The sequence below is a fragment of the Periplaneta americana genome, chromosome 15 (assembly GCF_040183065.1).
Source record: "Periplaneta americana isolate PAMFEO1 chromosome 15, P.americana_PAMFEO1_priV1, whole genome shotgun sequence".
Lineage (NCBI taxonomy): Eukaryota > Metazoa > Arthropoda > Insecta > Blattodea > Blattidae > Periplaneta > Periplaneta americana.
In genome coordinates this window covers 51961161-51981093 of record NC_091131.1, presented here as the reverse complement: position 1 = coordinate 51981093, position 19933 = coordinate 51961161, and the positions used below count along the sequence as shown (strand labels likewise).

Here is a 19933-nt window from a genome sequence, read left to right as displayed (position 1 = left end):
GATGTCACATACCAGAAATGCTATGGTGCATATAGCAGCTGACTGCTTTTCAAACTGCTGTCTAGTCTAGTGTACTGTAATGAAATCTCACTCACAACTGACTGCATTAGGGAAGAGTGCTGCACTTTCATAGTGAGGTTTGGGCTGGCTGAGCAATGTTTTGGAACTTCTATAATTTGCACTCTTGCCAACTGACTGTTTTGTAATGAGAGATGTTTAGTTCGAAATATAGAGAATGCCTTTCATAAATTGTGAACTTGTACATCCGAAATTGCTTTCTCTAATATGAAAAATGCATTAATGGTAACATATATAACTTCTGAATTGCATGATTTTGAAATTTGTAATACTATTTCTGTTCCTAACATATGCCATGAAAGACAGCATAAACGTGTTAATTTGCATCATAGAATGAATACATTCGGTATTTAAATAGATTAATTTACACTCCCATGTTTGTTGATAGGCTTTTTCTTGGGTGATTTATAATAGTATTTGTCAATCTTGCTCTTTAGTAACCCACAAGATATTGGAAAATGAAGTTTGCATATAAAATATATGTATTACATATTTAAGATATTGACTTGAGCAGTGAATACTAAATTTATTTTCTAGCATTGGTTATGATATGCATTAAAACTGTTTTATAATTATGCTGCAAAGATAATTCTCATGTTCATTTCAAAGTTCCATGTAATTATAGTTTGTGTTTTGATAATGTACAATGTTATGAAATTAGTTTTCTTTGTAACATGAATTGTGTTATACAAGTAAAAATTTTGAGAGAGAATATGTATATGTTATTTGCTTGTCCTAAAACTACCGCACTCCTAAAGGGAACCCTTTTTTGTCTGAAAAATTTTTCCCGCCAAAAAAGATAGAATATTTTTTCTGTGAGGGGATGGTTGCTCTCCACCTGCACACCTTGGTTTCTATATGCGACACTAGTGACCCCAAGTGTACAAACTATGGAATATAGCTGGGACTTTAACTTCAAGTGTTGAAGTTATTCACCATCTACAATGGATAAGTCTAGGCTACACTGGAGAACTCTACTGTATAAATTACATAATGTGTAGCTTATACAGTAGAGTTCTCCAGTGTAGCCTAGACTTATCCATTGTAGATGGTGAATAACTTCAACACTTGAAGTTAAAGTCCCAGCTATATTCCATAGTTTGTACACTTGAGGTCGCTAGTGTCGCATATAAAAACTAAGGTGCACAGGTGGGGAGCGACCATTCTCCCTCAGACCAGTATAAAAGGCCGATATAGCGTATATATTATATCTTTTTTGGCGGGAAAATTGAAATTTTTTTAGAGGGAGGGTTTAGGATATACGTATGTAGTTCCACAAACAAATACAATCCATCACAATTTATTACTTATGAAGTACGTACAAATCACTATTAACTATTCACAAATACTTTCATCTTATTCCACTGTTCATTATATTAAGTTACACAATAAAAACATGTCAGACACCACTCTTCAAGGAGGCAGAATCCAGATATCTTCAAGGCTTGTAGTTGCACAGTGTATACTGCAAACATCCAGTAGACAAAAATCTGAAATGAAAGAGTACAAAAACTGTCAACTTGGAATGAGAATTTCAATTCTGCTCTCTGAAATTTAAACTTTTTTTAGCACATGCATTCAAAGTTATTAACTGGGACTAAGCTATACAAAGCATTCCACTATGAAGGAAAACTGCAAATGTTTTCCTCAACAATTGCATACACTTGCTACAGTACTTCTTTTCAACAGCTAGCTCACATCAACCCAAGCACAAAGTGGGTGCAATCAACTCAGCATAGATTTTTGGTGCCAAAGTCAAAGGAAGGAAATAACAAACATATTCTCTACTCTTGGTATTGGTAGGTGATTTTTCTTAGTTTATATATACTTATATAAACCTATACTTATGTCATTTAGAATCACCGGAATTCGTGATATTGAGATGGTGTTTGGCAGAATGAGGCAGAGGATTCACCTTACAGTTGGAGGAAACCTAATCAGGTAAACAGTCCAGGATGAAAGCAAAAATCTCCAAATCAGCACAAAGAATGCATCAACTCAGTAGAAACGCATACACATTTTTTTTAAACTTGGATAATACTGTCCAACCAAATGGTTATGTTGCATCACTGTTTCCCCACCCATTTCTGCTGGTTCCTCTGTGAATACTAGTGGCTGTGCTGTTAGGCTTTTTCCTGAATATTTTTGCTTTATGGAATTGGAAATTTTACGTAATATTGCACAACTGTTTAAAATAATTTAAAGAAAAGGATCCTGTTAAGTAAATAACTGTCATGTGATTTCCCCCATTTCAACAATCCTGCCTGCCACATAACTCGACAGACAGTACAGTAAGTGAGTGAGTGGTCCAACAATAGTTATTAAATTTTTGAAATGTTAACAAGCCAAGCCTATTATTGGGATCCAAAACCCAATGAGTAAAGATAAAAAGAAAGTGAATGATATATGGGTCCACGACAGTCAAGTTTTAGGTATTACTGTGGCACATTCAAGGAAGGAAAAGGAGACAATTAGGGCAACATTCAGGGGCAATTTGGGAAAGAAGAAAGCACTCTTACATTATGACACTAAGGCTGCAGACTTACAAATTGATTTGGTTTGCCTGTGATATGAAAGACAGTTGCAATAACTAAGAGCATACAAAACTGATGCAGTAGCAATACCAGAAACAATGTAATTGATTCCTGCTCTGAGGAAAATCTCACTTCTTACTTACAAAGGCTTTTAAGGAACCCACAGGTTCATTGCCACCCTCACATAAGCCCACCATCCATCCCTATCCTGTGCAAGATTAATCCAGTCCCTATCATCATATCCCACCTCCCTCAAATCCATTTTAATATCATCCCATCTATGTCTCAGCTTCCTCAAAGGTCTTTTTCCCTCCAGCATCCCAACTAACACTCTATATGCATTAAATCTCACTTCTAAGGAATGAATATATCTGAATGAATTTGCAAATAAGTAACTCATTTTAGCAAAAATTTCGAACCTATTCCAAACATTTGTGGTCACACCAGTGCAGTTTAATTTCAATCAATAACAAAGACCAGATAATTTAGAAAAATGTTCTAAGAAATATGTGAGAGCTATACACTGCAGGAAAGTTTCAAACATGTACAAATATTATTTTCATGGCACTTGATGCACGAGATCCTGAGTAACTGACGAATCAGGTTGTCTTATGATTTTAAAAACCTTAGTCATGAAAACTACATCTATTACAGTGTGGTACAAAAGTCACTTGCTAAATGGGGAAAGCACTATTATTTTGGAATTAAATATAGAACCATGACGAAGACCACAATAAGACTTCTGTAAAATAACATGGACAATGATAAGAATAACCACAACTCTTTTTGTGGTCCTTATCTTGGTCGTTGTGATCTTTATCATGGTCTTCATCTTTGTGACAGCTGTACTGTGTTCTTATGATCATTCATGTGATCCTTACTCTGGCCTTGTCTTTATTACAGTCCATACCATGATCCTTATCATCCTTGGTTTTTTTTTTGTCCATGTCCTCATGGTCGCTGTTGTGGTTCTTGTTGCCTTTGCAACAGTTCTTCCTGTCTTTATCATCGTTCATGTCTTGATCCTCATTAACCTCGTCTTTGTCCTTATTGTGGTCCTTGTATCTTGTCATGCTTTTAATCATGGTCATTGTGATCCTTATTGTTGCTGTCTTGGTCCAGGTGATCTTTATTGTGGTGTTGTCATTGTCTTTATCATAGTCCTTGTTTTTGTTATCCATATCATGGTTTTGGTGCTTGTCATGATCCTCGTCATCTTGTTTTTGTCGCTATTGTGGTCCTTGTCATCCTTGTTTTTTTTGTCCATGTCCTTGTGGTTGCTATTATGGTCCTTGTCTTTGAAATTGTCCTTTTCATCCTTGTTTTTTTTTGTCCATGCCCTTGTGGTTGCTGTTGTGGTCCTTGTCTTTGTAACAGTGCTTCCTGTCTTTGTCCTTATTGTGGTCCTTGTTATCTTGTCATGCTTTTAATAATGGTCATTGTGATCCTTATTTTGCTGTAGTGGTCCAGGTGATTCTTATTATGGTCTTGTCGTGGTCTTTATAATAGTCCTTGTTTTTGTTACTGTATCCATATCATGGTCACTATTATGGTCCTTGTTGTCTTTGTAACAGCGCTTCCTATCTTTGTCCTTATTGTGGTCCTTGTTCTCTTGTCATGCTTTTAATAATGGTCATTGTGATCCTTATTGTTGCTGTCGTGGTCCAGGTGATTCTTATTATGGTCTTGTCGTGGTCTTTATAATAGTCCTTGTTTTGTTATCCATATCATAGTCACTATTATGATCCTTGTCTTTGAAATGATACTTGTCATCCTTGTTTTTTTTGTCCATGCCCTTGTGGTTGATGATGTGGTCCTTGTTGTCTTTGTAACAGTGCTTCTTGTCTTTGTTCTTATTGTGGTCCTTGTTATCGTCATGCTTTTAATAATAGTCATTGTGATCCTTATTGTTGCTATCATGGATCAGGTGATTCTTATTATGGTCTTGTCGTGGTCTTTATAATAGTCCTTGTTTTTGTTACTGTATCCATATCATGGTCACTATTGCGGTCCTTGTTGTCTTTGTAATGGTCCTTTCTGTGGCCCCTTCATGGCGCTTGTTTTGGTCCATGATGTCTTTATGGTCCTAATCGTAGTTCTTGTGATCCTTATTGTTGTCACAGTGCATGTTGTGATTTTTACTGTGCTCCCTGTCTGTCATGGTCCTTTGATTTTATTATGGTTCATACCATGGTCTTGGTCCTTATGATCTTTATCATGGTGCTTGTCATGGTCATGTGATTCTTATCATCCTTGTCTGCATTATGGCCTTAATCGTGGTCCTTGTAATCCTTATTGTCATGGTGGGTCATGTTGTAATTCTTATTGTGGTCCTTGTTGTCTTCGTCATGGTCCTACATTTGTCATTTCAAAATTAATGTTTTCCCCCTTTGGCAAGATACTTGTGTGTCACAGTGTCTTCCATATTTTCATAAAAGACAGAGATATACATAAATAGAGACCTATATCAGAAATATACAAATGATAACATTTTGCACTGGTGTGTACTGTGGAGTAGGGATGCGACATTATCTCGAATGAAAGTAAACTTGTAGAAATATTGTGTCTTTGCTAATAATAAATCCCTTTAAAACACTTATTTGAGAGAAAAATGCTCCCAATGTTGGTATTTGTTAAAAAGAGGCTTTACTATAAGTGGAATGTCCCCTAAATAATTTCATTATCAAACAACAAACCAACTTCAATTTTCCCTCCTTCTCCATGGGACACAGTGCATTTATGGCAAGTCATAATTGACTTCTATTATTTCGTATGAAAGATTCACAGGAAGTATTGTGGTACTGTAAAGAAATCCATTCCAAGAATGTCTGATTGCAATAGCGGTTTCAGGCACTCTACAAAACAATATTTCCTAAGCTATTTTTGGAATGTTTTTCTGCATAGTGAAATAGAATGCATGTATACAGGGTGGAAGGGGTTTAAGTGCATTATTTTCAACTAGTAATATATAACAATAAAACTAATAAAAATATTCAAATAAACTTTTCTTTATCTACATGGGTTCCTGAAATAAATTAAGTTGTTTTAAGGGATAGGTTTGCAAACTTTGGAATGCCGCAATGGTTTGTTTACAACATCAAGGGACAGATACATAGCACATAGCAGTGTGCCTGTACTGTACAGCTGTCAAAAAAAAAAAAGTGGCTACTATCTAGAAGCTAAGTTCCCTTCAGGTATCTTCACTACAATTCGGAGAAAGATGATGTTACATGTTGTTGGACCACATTGCCTGATACCTTCAGTTATAATTAAAGTATTCTGCATGTTACTGTTGTAGCGTAATGGTAGCATTCCAAGCTAGTATTCGTGGGGTCATGCATTCAAACACAACTTAGTGCTTTTTATGTTTTATGTTTTTTTTTTTTTTTGAGAGAGAGAAACGATATAAAAGTTCCTGTCTCTTTTAAGAATCTTTTAGTAATTAACATCAGGTTCATGAATGTATTATGTCATGACTATCATTTTTTATAACATGGCTGCATATGGAAAGAAAGATTTTATTCTCAACAAAAATATCTTTCGTGGCATAAACAAAACAAACTTACTGGCGTCTGCCTTAGGAAATTCAAACAATTAAAAGTTCAAAAAAATAAAACAAAATGCCACAATTCAATATTTAGTCCATCTTCTTCCCATCTTGATCGATCACATCTTGCAGTCGAGTGGGCATGAAATCAACTAGCCTTTTCAAATAGAGACTGTTCTTAGTCATGGCATCCCAGGCATCCTGGACGAGCTTCCACAAATCATCAGGACATCTTGGAGGGGAATTTGGCCAATTTTTCCACATATGCTTCTTTACTTATGTCCCCATAGCTCAGTCAGAAGAACATCAGAATTTAGATGTCAATATCTCAGGTTGAAATCCTCGTTACTCCTTTTCATTTTATTGTGTTACAGTATAGTATAATGTAATATAAGAAGAAAAAATTGACGCTAGTATTATGGAACTGTACTGTTCCAAATCTAACATTAAATTTATATTATTTATATCGCCAAAGAACGATAACAGAATAAAATAACTTAAATATTATTTATAACACCAAAGAGCTATAAAATCTAAATAACTTTAATATTATTTATATTGCTAAAGAACGATAACAGAATATAAATGATAACATTAATATTATTTATATCACTAACAAATGATGATAAAATAACTTGAACATTATTTATAATGTTAAATAACTAGATTATTTATATTGCTAAAGAATGATAGCAGAATACCGATGACTTGAATATTATTTATATCACTGAAGAACAATAATACAAATGATAACTTGAATATTATTTATAACTAAAGAATCTGCTCTTAAAATTAATGCACTCATACCTCTTCCATGCAGTATAATGGCACCATCGACAAATGGTGTGCAGTTCTGCATTCACCTATGACCCACACAGATGCAGTAGCATCAAAATATGAATCCCAAACATACCATTATATGCAAATACTCCACACTTTTTGTCCGGAATTCATTGGAGAAAAACTCGAGTGTGCGCATTATTTAGAATGAGGTTGGTACAGCTTCGCTTTTTTTTTTTTTTCTTTTTTCTTCCCCTCTCCCTCGTAAAATTAGGGTGCGCAGATTATTCGATGGTGCGGTGTATTTGTGTATATACGATAAGTTGATTTTCAGGGAGGGTTGAGAACCCAAGATAAACCTTCTCGTAGCCATATCACTGCCGAATGTCAATGGGAAGAAAGCTGATGTGTGTAAGGCAGAGAGGTCTGAGCCCTAACTGTATTGCAAGGGAAACCCTGTGCCTCAAAGTATATGGACGGTAGAGCTCGGCAAAGTTAAAATAAAAAAAAAAAAAAAAAAAAAAAAAAAAAAATCAAATAGGCTGTTTGAAAGATACTTTGTTTTCGGAAATGAGAATGAAGGGGCCGAGAGCCTTGTCCTATTTACTGCAGGATGCAGAATTACAAATTTTTAGCCTATCAAAGATGAATGTAATATTTGATTCACAAAACAGCAAGACACACTGGCATGATAGAGAACAGGGCACAGTCCTGCCTTCACCCATTACCCATATCGGATGCAGTAACATCAAATTCAGATCCCAAACAGAAGTTGACTTTCAAAGAAAAAAAAAAGCCCACAATCTTAACACGGCCAAATGGGAAGCAGAAAGAAAACTGATGTGTGTAGGCAGAGAGGTCCCTGAGCCCTAACTACAGTGCATGGGACAAAAACATGTCCCTCAAAGCATATGGATGGTAGAGCCTAGCAAAGTTAAAAAAATTAGCTGTTCAGAGGATACTTCTTTTACGAAAATAGAAACAGAGGAACTGTAAACCCCACACGGCTACTAGTAACCAGCAAAGAAATCTAGTGCCTTCATTCCCTCCGACAGCATAAATGCGAGATTAAAATGTTTGAACCTTTCAAGAATGACCAAGAATATTTAGTCACAAATCAGCGAGATATAATGGTGCAATTGAGAAATGGGGCACAGTCCTACACTTACTTGTGTACCACATCCGATGCTGCAGCATCACAATTGGGATCCCTAACAGAAATAAATAAAATAAAGCCCAAGGCTGGTGTGTTTTTGATTTCAAATAGACACCCACTAATATTTCACTATTGTATCTCATATGCATAATTACTGAATATGATCAAAATCCGAACAACGGCTCCACTCAAGCAGGTGGCATCAGGGATGTTTAAAAGTGTTTTTCTGTGAAAATCTCGAAACAGATTTCCCACAGCATCACAATACTTTCTCTCTTTGTATAATAGAAAATATAGATTAGTTCACTGTTTAAGAACTTATGGATATCACGTGATCTTGATATTTCAAACAAAAATACTTGCCTCTGGTGTAATTTGTGAAGGCTCCAGTCCAAATCTAGTCCAATTGACACCATTTTAGATCCCTTTTCTCCTAGGCGTGAAGAATGGCCCATTCATTATCTTCTGGCTGTGAAAATAAACATTTTTCATTACACCAGTCACAATACTGTATTATTATAACACCACACTCAATGCTGAAAACCACAGACACATAAGAAGAGAGAAAAAAGGAAGGATTGATACAACAGAAGAGAAGGTAGAGGAGGCAGTATGATGTTATGGTCTGAAAGTGGAATATAGAAGACCACTTGCACTTCAGTTGGCCATCTATATGGAATGGCCCATTTTGCTATCTACATGAGAAATGATCGGCAATTTTGATCACAAGGTTCTTACGCACCCTGTAAATATAAGACAACTGCAGGTCCAATCCTTTCTTGGTTTATTCAGATATCACTGATACTATGCTGAGTTTGCTACCTTACATCTCTAGCTGACCTTACAAAGAAAGATAATCCTCTCAGAACAAACCCCAGCAAACTATCCAAGACATTAGCTGGCCATAGACATATACAGGATGGAAGGGGTATGACTGCATTAATTTTAAGAACAGAATCTTTAGATTGTAAGTAACCAAAAAGTCATTTTGGTACTTGAATAATGGTATAGTCGAAAAAAATAATAATTTGTGTCTGAAGTTTGAATCTCATTTGTATAATAACGTACAAAATTAACTGATTAAAAACGCATTTAGAATGTGATGGAACCACAGTCTAGAGTTTTAAGGGTGCTAGAAACAATAGACTGTGACGGTACTATTTTGCATTGCCTGTAATGAGGCGATATTAGCGATCCTAGTGGTGAGCAACTACCTAATGTTTGCATATTTACTACGTATTGAGCTTCGCGACTGTATTCACTAGACTGTGATGGAACCTTCAGGAAAATCTCTCATTGCTGCATTTAAGGGTTGCTCAGCAAGTGTACACTGTTTATCTGCATTCCTATGAATGCCAAATCCGAGAATGTTTGTTGCTGTGACACGAATGTTAGAGACTCAATGTGCGATTCCAGCTGTAGAAATCAAGGGCCAGTTACTAGCCTACCTTTATGTGCTGTAAAGTTTATTTTATTTTCTTATTTGTTCTGCACAGAATTGATTACTACTCAAGTTCAAGTGCAATTTGTTTTTATGTCATGCAGAGTAATTCGGCTGAAAGTATGGATACAGGATGTTAATAAAATTTATTATCTTTTGTTATTCATAAAATAGGCCGCTGATGTTGAGAATTAGCCTACTTATGCTTGAATTGCAAGTTTATCTTTAAGTATTCTGTTCTATTTACTTTATTCATAAAAATAACAGCACGTGTACGAATTTTCGTCTTTAGAAAGCACAATGACCTATAAATCAGCTGTTATCACACCTCACTGAAAGTCCTCTCTTTTGATGCAATAGAAGCTTTGCTTATTACTACTGCATTATGCAGCTGTAACCAAAGCACTGTGTTGTTGCAATGTATTCACTTCCAATCTCTCAATAGAAAACTATTTTTTTCCATGATCATTATAGATAGAGAAACGATTATTCGAACTTATCTACTGGTTTTATTGTTATCTATTACTAGTTCAAATTAATGCAGATATACCCCTTTTACTCTGTATGTTGGCAGAAAAAAATAATACCCACAATTGACATGTTGTAATCTTCTTACTCGTCATTGTTCACGAATACATGTTCTAAATCAACAATTTTGAAACAACCCAACAATATTAAAATCTACTGTGATATTCCCAGACGTCCACACCTGTGGAGTAACGGTCAGCGCTTCTGGCCGCGAAACCAGGTGGCCCGGGTTCGAATCCCATTCAGGGCAAGTTACCTGGTTGAGGTTTTTTCCGGGGTTTTCCCTCAACCCAATATGAGCAAATGCTGGGTAACTTTCGGTGCTGGACCCCGGACTCATTTCACCGGCATTATCACCTTCATTTCATTCAGACGCTAAATAACCTAGATGTTGATACAGCATCGTAAAATAACCCAATAAAATTTAAAAAATAAAAAAAATATTCCCAGACAGATATAAACTTTCGCTGCACAGGCGAGAATTGGACACCTTGTTACAGAAGCTTATCTGTTCTGCTTTAAATTATCAGAGTCACCACTATGCCAAAAATGTTTAACAGAAGAAGAAACAATAGAACAAATCCTATTTCAATGTAATAACACCAACCATAAACTACAGGAAAGGATGAAAAACCACTCGTTACATGAAATTCTCACCAATCCATGGCTTGGAAAATTGCATATTTGATTTACAGTGCACATCGTGTAATCAGCTTATAGCTAGCTGGACACACATATTAAGAAGTAAATAACACTTTTAATTGCAGATTTACTCGACCTGTCAAACTGTATCACACTGTGAATGTAGATTTTCTCGTTACAATGGCTAGGTATAACTTCTAAAAGGCTACAAGCCATATCCAGTGTCATGTTGTATATGACCATAAAATAACATTTCTCTACCTTTCCCTATAGTTATAATTTTAAATTCTCAAGGGATGAAATGAATTGTGATTCTGAGATAGGATCTGCAGATAAACTCGAATCCACTTATAAGATAGTAGGAAAACTGGAACAAGAAAGGACGTCGTCATGCAACGAGATATGCTAAGCTGCCTTATAACAAAGAGCAGTTTGCTGTCCTCTCCAATACTCCCAGGAATTTTATTTCCTATCCTCTGCATAAGATAAAGTTGGAAGCTAAGCACATTTGTATTCAGATGATAAGTATAAAAAGCGAGCTTTAATCAACTTCGAGTAAATATAGCAAAATTCTTGTTTAATATTACGAACTCAAGCAATATGAAATTTAGCAATAAACAAATTTCATCCCTCTACAGCAAACAAGAGGAGTCGACAGTTTTTAATCGGTTATTGAATGACGCTGTATTAACTACAAGGTTATTTAGCATCTATGGAACTGGCAATTGGCGAGATGAATCCGAAGATTCACCATGGAATTCTCTGTACAGTTTTGAAAACCTTGGAAAAATCCCAACCAGATGATCAGCCCAAGTAGGATTCGAACCCATGCTGAGTGCAGCTCCAGATCAGTGGAGTTACATCACTTGCTCAGTTACTACACGTCTACTATTCTCACATCTCTCTTCGATGCTCTGCTTTTTTTACACTACTCTAGCACCAAGTCCATTTGCTCGCAACCAAAAACAGTTACAGTGTGTAACAGTAACACCCCATTCTTACATTTCCTCTCTAAATTTTCTTGTAGTTTATATAGTTTTTTGTTGATACTCTCTTTCCTGCAATTCTAGCAAAATATTTTCTCGTAATTAAAAACCTGAAATCTATGTATTTCCCATAATCTGCAATTTTTGTGTGGCAATGCTGACTTCCAACTTGATTTCTGCTGAAAGAAAAATGTCTTTTCGTAAAAGTTTCGTATCTGATCAAGTGATCACAGCACAGTTCTGTATCCTGCCTGCCCAAAGCTTCCTATAAAACTGTCGCTCTTATTTCCAGCATTCAAGTAGGAATCAACTTGAATCCAGTGCTGTCTTAATGCATGGGCAAGCTGAGCAATTGCCTGGGGGGCCCACACTAATCTATGTATAAGATAGAATTTAATACTGATTTTCCTACTATCCACCTTAATATCCAAATCTCTAACTCTGTAAAAGGAGAAAAATTATGACCTCTGAGAATTGACATGTCTGCATTCGCAAGAGAAATTTTATAGTTTTTATTGCTTATAATGTCATGGAAGCAGAACATTACGACAGATTCACAGCAGACATTTAACTCCTGGTGACAATAATTGCTGACAGTGTGCATTTGCATTACCAGAAGCAGAGCTTCTGATGTTTGTGTTCCAAGAATTATATTTGTATGGTGAAATGTTAGACAAATGTAAGAAAGTTAAGTGAGGAAAAAGAAACTAAACTTATTACGTTAATGAAATTCATAAGTTTAATAATCCTTCATGGAAAAATAAAACTTAATATTTTAAGTGGAGCACAAAAATGAATACAAAAGGCAAGAGGCAAAAGGACTGAGCAAAAAAATGGAGAACCTGGAAACAATCTTCCTCACAGTTCTTTGGAAAGACATTCTTGAAAGAGTAGACAAAATAAGTAAAATATTACAGTCAGAGGATGTGAACATACTTGCTGGCCTGAATCTTCCTGAGTCTCTAAAAACCTATGTTCAGGAAATTAGAGACAAATTTAGTGACTAGGAATTAAAATCCAGATGTAGCTGTGCAGACTCAAATTATAGAGATATGGGAAAACAAAAGTGAAGTGTAGTCTTACTAGACATAGCAGGTCAGAAGGAATTCTCTGCAAATGTTTGTATTTAACAATTGATCAGTAATAAATAACTCATGATAATTTCTTAATGAGCACCTGTGTTCTCAGTCAGTATGATTTACTAAGACCATTTTTATACCATTTTTTTTTAATTTTTCAATCCCAAGGGAAAAAATGGAACTCTCTGCATCAAAATCCACAGTTAATTCCCGATTTACTACGAAAATCGTCTGTAGCTGCATTCTGATTGGCAACAGGCCATGATTGTTTGGCCAAACACCTGCATAGAATTGGAATATATCAGTCCCCTAACTGCCCATTGTGCAACTCAAACCAAGAAATGGATTCGGAACACCTCAAAATCTGTGCTTCAGTGGCTGGTCATGATAATATCTTTGAAAAATATTGGAGTGCAAGAGGTCAAATGACTTTATTGTCAAACACCTGGCATTAGAAAACAACATATCTAAATTTTTTATATTTTCAACTTCAAGTTTCATGTTATACTGCGTATTATCCAAACAACTGTGTTGACTAAACTTTGCTAGGCATCATTTTTCTTTTTAATGTCGAAGCACTGATTTTACTGAAAGTTTATTTTTTATAGATTTACATTTTTGCTCCTGTATCTATTCCCTTCTAATATAATTCACTCTAACCCTGTCACAGTTTTCAGCCTGTTACTTAGCTATCGGTGCACGTATCCATAGTCACATTCTGTCACTTATCTATCCCCTTATCTAATATAACTCACTCTAACCTAATCACAGTCCTCAGCCTGTTACTTAGCTATTGGTGCACGTATCCATAGTCACATCCTGTCACTTATCTATCCCCTTATCTAATATAACTCACTCTAACCTAATCACAGTCCTCAGCCTGTTACTTAGCTATTGGTGCACATATCCATAGTCACATCCTGTCACTTATCTATCCCCTTATCTAATATAACTCACTCTAACCTAATCACAGTCCTCAGCCTGTTACTTAGCTATCGGTGCACGTATCCATAGTCACATCCTGTCACTTATCTATCCCCTTATCTAATATAACTCACTCTAACCTAATCACAGTCCTCAGCCTGTTACTTAGCTATTGGTGCACGTATCCATAGTCACATCCTGTCACTTATCTATCCCCTTATCTAATATAACTCACTCTAACCTAATCACAGTCCTCAGCCTGTTACTTAGCTATTGGTGCACGTATCCATAGTCACATCCTGTCACTTATCTATCCCCTTATCTAATATAACTCACTCTAACCTAATCACAGTCCTCAGCCTGTTACTTAGCTATCGGTGCACATATCCATAGTCACATCCTGTCACTTATCTATCCCCTTATCTAATATAACTCACTCTAACCTAATCACAAGTCCTCAGCCTGTTACTTAGCTATTGGTGCACGTATCCATAGTCACATCCTGTCACTTATCTATCCCCTTATCTAATATAACTCACTCTAACCTAATCACAAGTCCTCAGCCTGTTACTTAGCTATCGGTGCATGTACCCACAGTCACATCCCATCACTTATCTATCCCTTTATCTAATATAACTCACTCTAACCTAATCACAGTCCTCAGCCTGTTACTTAGGTATCGGTGCATGTATTCATAGTCACATCCTGTCACTTATCTATCCCCTTATCTAATATAACTCACTCTAACCTAATCACAGTCCTCAGCCTGTTACTTAGCTATCCATGGATGTACCCACATCATGCAGATGCAAAATACTCATTGTTTCACTTCAAAATAATATAATGTATGAAGAGCTGAATCTCACCGGTGCAGTTTTGAGAGAGTGAGCTGCATCAGCAGCATCCTCACGGGGTCACTCAGGCACAGTCGAGACTGCTGCATCATTGGCGGCCAAGAAGTTACATGGTGCTGCATGTATATGCCTAATGCTGTAAAGTCACTTCCTCAGGCAGCAGAAGCAAAGTGCTGTGCAGACAGTGATGTGCCATGGAAACTGCGAAGAACTCTCCTTCACTTGGTGTCCTTGTAGAGCTGTGGTGGAGCATCTTCTGGTGCAAACCTGCATCTACCATGCCCTACACCAAGTCTATGGATGCTGGAGTCGCTCATTGTCCTGTAGAAGTTCAAACAATAATGAATACAGATAACATTTGTCCCATAAGTCCATACTTTTCAAACTGGGGTGCTACATGTCATAAATAGAGTTCTGATGTTCACAATCTGAAATACCAACACATACAGAAGCAAATATATTTGGGAAACTTTACAGTTGATATGTAGTTCAAAATTACGTATGTACAGTACCAGGGAATGTCAACAGCTGTGCAGGGAATCTTGTTTTGCTGAACTTGTATTTTATAAACATGAGTACGAGCTATACCTCCCCATATGGGACAAGCCTAACACAGGGTGAATTAGGTATCTGATCTGTTTGTGCAAGAACAACCATCACCACTAGTTCCTCTCTCTTTTTTGTAGTTATTTTCAAATAAAGAAATTGTTAGTGAATCCTTGAAACTATCGATTTGCATCCTATATAACATCAAATTTATTTCGCTTCCTAAAATACTTCTCCAAAGTATCATTTCTTGAGATTTTTTGTACTACAACTATTATATTGATCACTATTTATAGTCACACACTAATTCACGATTTTTGTGTTTTACATGGGCTGTATTATTCTTTGTCACAAAGCAATCTCACGAGTTGGGGGAATGACAGTTAAATAAAATGTATTATTGTCACAACAATTACCTTCTAATGTGGAAGCTAGTTAAGAAGTTGTAAGTTGGAAATGCGATGTTTGTACGATTTTTGCAAGCAGAAGCTGTCAAACCAGCTGAAATCCACAGGTGTACAGCAAACAATGTTACCATGACAGGTGTATAAATGGGTAGAAACATTAAAAATGGAGAGACAAGTATAGGAATGCAGAAAGACATTGTTGTAATAGACGACATTGTGCGATGTAACTGAATCCGTCATTTGAGAACCACCGGATCACAATTCGTGATATAAGTACAAATATGGGTTTAGGTTGCAATCAAGTGGATCCTATACAGACACCAGTGAAATGAAAGTCGCCATGTGGATGTTTGCAATCAACTCCTTTAACAGTATCTGGATGAAGGTGATGGTTATCTCAGCAGAATTATCAAAGGGATAAGTCACTGGTACATTAATACTTTCCTGAGCAAACCAGCTAGTGTGGAATATCATACTAGTTCACCAAGACCTAAGAAAGTCAGTCATCAGCAATAAGACACCAAAATGAGGTTTACTGTTTTTGGGCAAGCAAGGTGTAGTTGTTGAACATTACATGAATAGTGGAGAGTCTGTCAACAATGAATCGTATTGCAATTTATTACAGAAGACTTGAATTTGGAGCAAACATCCAGAATTGGTCAAGCATAGAATATCATTGCAACAAGATAATACAAGTCTCATACTGCTGCTGCTGCTGCAACACTTCAGAAAATAATGAATCTGTGTATGGAGATACTTCCACACCCAACTTATTCACCAGACCTAGCATCCAGCGATTATCTTTGTACCATTAAGAGAAACACTTTCTGGATACAATTTCCAGTCTGATGATGTTCAATGTGCAACCCACCACTGGATGCAAAATCGATCCCAAAAGTTATTCTCAACAGGCATAGGTAGTTTGGCTTCATGGTAGCAGAAGTGTATCGACAGATTAGAGCACTATGTTGAAGACTAATAATGATTTGCAAGATTGCAAGTCAAATGTAAACGGCACTCGGATATTTGTTAGTCCTTCGTTTGCCTGCTCCTTAGTTCTTATTTCTACCACCAGGTGTGCAAGAGAAATCTCTTTACTCACTGCCAGGAGTGCAAGAAGCAACCACCAGTCAAATGAGCGAATTTGTATTTTTGGTCCAGGGAAATATTACTATAGGGGCACAACTTAGAAAACTCCGTTGGTCTGCGCATGCATCAATCTTAAAGAGTGACGCAATATACTATTCACCTCCTCCTTCCTAATTGTCAGCCAATGACGAGAGAAGGCGTTACTTATGTAGGCTTTCAATGAAGCAGAATATTTTCCGCATTTTTTATACTTGATAACTCGGAAAGTATAGTCTAATAAGGAAAAAAGCATGTACCAAGCGCTCTGCTAGCTAGCAGTGCATAATAACTGTGGATTCCCGGCCAACAAGTCACTCAGCTGAGTGCACTCCTAGTATAATGGCAGTTGACATTGGACATATAACATATATATGCCTAACTTGGAGTCAGGCCACAAAGGAAAACATTGAAGGAGGAGAGTTTGGTCCGGTGCTGTGGATTGAATTTGGCGTAGCTCAGTGGTCAGAGCGCTTGGTACGTAGAACCAAGGACCCGGGTTCGATCCCCGGCGCCGGAGCGACTTTTTCTGCTCAAATATTAAGTGTCAATATTCTGTGGGACAAATTAATAAATCTATAATATATTGAGTATTGTTTGCATATTTTTAAGATGTTTGAGTCACCACAATTTAACAAATGTAAGACTTCTTAATTGAGGTTTGTTTTATACTACTGTAGTGTGGGAAAATATGTTTTTGAAGTAGAAAAGTGCAGCGATAAAGTTTTTTTTTTTTTTTAGATACGTGGGTAGTTGCAGTGTATGAAGTTGTGTAAATGTTGAACAAAACCCCAAGTGAATAGATTGAGTCGACAAGATATCATCACGTCTTGTTAAGTTTATGTCCGACTGCTCGCGGTCCGTCAAGTAGCACATACACATTATTTATCTCCAAAACCAACCATGCTTTAAAAATAAGCATTTATTGTTTTGATTGGTTTCATTTACTTAAAGGGACAGACTAAAATGTTTAGTCAGTTGTCTCCAGTCTTTTCAATTCGATTTTTGTAACAGAAATTGGGTCCCCACTTAACGTAAAGAAATGATTGTGTCACCGGTTTTTTGCAGAATATGGAAAAGACAAGTGGAAGAAATGTGTTGAGCACGTCAAAAATAACAAAGAACAATATTTTTCTAGTGCTAGTGTAATAGACAGTGAAACTGACAGAATAATTTCGTTAGGATAATGTTTTACTGACAGCAGTGATGACTTGTCAATAGTGACAGTCGTTCAGATTAATGGAGGGAAACTCAGACTCTGCCTCCAGCATAGCGGTAACATTTAGTAACCTCCTACAACGGAGTTTTCCCAATTGTTAACCTATAGCTAGTCTTTTATGAAAACACTAGTCTTTTTTGGACGAGTATTTTCCCTGGAACAAAAATACAATACAAATGAAGTAAAAATTAGCAAACCGCACTTGAGCACGAGCTGCTTCTCTTTCGAGTTGCAATGCCTAATGTAGTGATAACCTAACATATTAAATAAATAAATTTTAATTTGAAAAGTACTAATATGCTAATAAACCACATATAGTACGACCGATTAACACTTCAGTCGAAACCATACTAAGGTAAATTACAATTTAAAAATTCGCTCTTTTGACTGGTGGACGGTTCTTGTGCTCCTGCTGGTAGAAAAATCCTGAAATAAGCATTCATACTTTACCTAGGTATAGTGGTCAACTCATCCGCCTTGTATTCAAGAAATCCGGAGTTCGATCCTGAATGAAACTTCCATATCTCCTCACAACACGGGAAAGAAAATGTTCTTAAATCATTGAAACCATTTCACATTCCTCGGCCTTACTGCCCCACTTAACCCATAACGAAACGCCCATCACTTCCGTGTGTGATATGGGGAGGTATCGCAGATTGGTCAAAAAGGGTATTTAATCATTATGTCGTATGTTACAGACTTCAGAAAAACTCTTTCGGGCACACCTGCATAAAACAATGGTACCCAATTTCCAATATTCGTTACACGTAAGTGAAGTCGCGAGTACATATCACCTAAACTAACCCACGAACCTTGTCACATACTACGGGACATCAATTTTTTTATTTTTTGTAGGTTATTTTACGACGCTTTATCAACATCTTAGGTTATTTAGCGTCTGAATGAGATGGTGATAATGCCGGTGAAATGAGTCCGGGTCCGGCACCGAAAGTTGACCGGGAATCGAACCCGGGCCACCTGATTTCGCGGTCAGACGCGCTAACCGTTACTCTACAAGCGTGGACTCGGGATATTAAAGTTTCGTCACTGTAACGAATCTTGGAAATTACCAACATAATATTATGCAGTCCATACCCTTCCTTCTTCGGTAATTAGCAAGGGACAGCCGGTCTTTACAGGTATGTGACAAGGTTAGTGATTTAGTTGAGATATCTAAGTTACTTGAGGCCGAAATGATTTACAATCATTGATATCTTTTCACATACCGACTCCTCGCCCTTACGTCACTTAGATATCCCAATTAACCCACTAACCTTGTCACATACCTGTAAAAGACCGGCGCAGAGGTCCCTTACTAATTACCTTTTCTTATAATTTTTTGCTTGTTCCATATCTCAAAGCTACAATATTGATGGACGATCTATATGAAGTACATTCAATAGGATGAAAAATGTATATCAATTCCGTTGATTCGTATTACTATTTAACCCAGAATTCATCCACATGCCAACATACCTTCCTGTCGTACGGCTGACAGCCGAAAGGGCATGGCCACGTGCTTGTGCCTTCGACTCTCACGGAAGCAGAGTAGCCAACCAAATCTGACAAAAGTCCGCTAATCAAAGAAGAGTCGCAAAGAAAATATTGGAATATGTAAAATAAAATAAACAATAAAAGCTGTTGGCTTTATTTTATACCCTGTAGTTCTTGAATTATAATATTATGTTACAAAATGAAGGCATGCAATATTATAAAAAATAGTGTGTGTAATCTCTACCCGCGGCAGAAGTGCATTTTTATTTCTATAATTAGATCCATAATCCTACATTATGGCAACAGATGGCGCTGGCTTCAGGAATGGCGGTGATTTCAAATAGTTGTGTGACCTATCTGCGAATCAATATTTATGGTCCGTAAACCTTCAGGAACTAGGGAAGAAATGAAGTAAAATTTGCTTTGCCTTGCGATTACTAATAAGAGCATCATCTATTGAATCGCACATTGTACTTTGCTTACTTTCACTCTATCTTAACGTTTGGTATAATCTTTAGGGGTAATCCACCTAATACAATCCAAATATTTAAACTACAAAAGAGAGCTATTAGAGCCATAGTTCAAGTGTCTCA

The 19933-nt window shown here is 36.7% G+C and overlaps 2 long non-coding RNA genes across 3 annotated transcripts in view; one reads left to right on the top strand and one right to left on the bottom strand.

Annotated features, from left to right (window-relative positions):
- The window catches only part of LOC138714924 (uncharacterized), a 35879-nt gene that overhangs the window by 14977 nt on the left and 969 nt on the right, over window positions 1-19933 (top strand). Inside the window, exon 8 of one of the 2 annotated variants that reach the window (XR_011336119.1) lies at window positions 1936-2019. This is a non-coding gene — a long non-coding RNA (uncharacterized lncRNA). Of the gene's footprint in view, window positions 1-1935; window positions 3374-19933 lie in introns of those variants that run through there. The other variant, XR_011336118.1, reaches the window with a different exon arrangement.
- Window positions 1363-19392, bottom strand: LOC138714923 (uncharacterized). Its single transcript, XR_011336117.1, has 4 exons — window positions 19323-19392; window positions 14562-14870; window positions 8459-8564; window positions 1363-1568 (listed from the first exon to the last, which is right to left on the bottom strand). It is a non-coding gene; the product is annotated as an uncharacterized lncRNA (long non-coding RNA).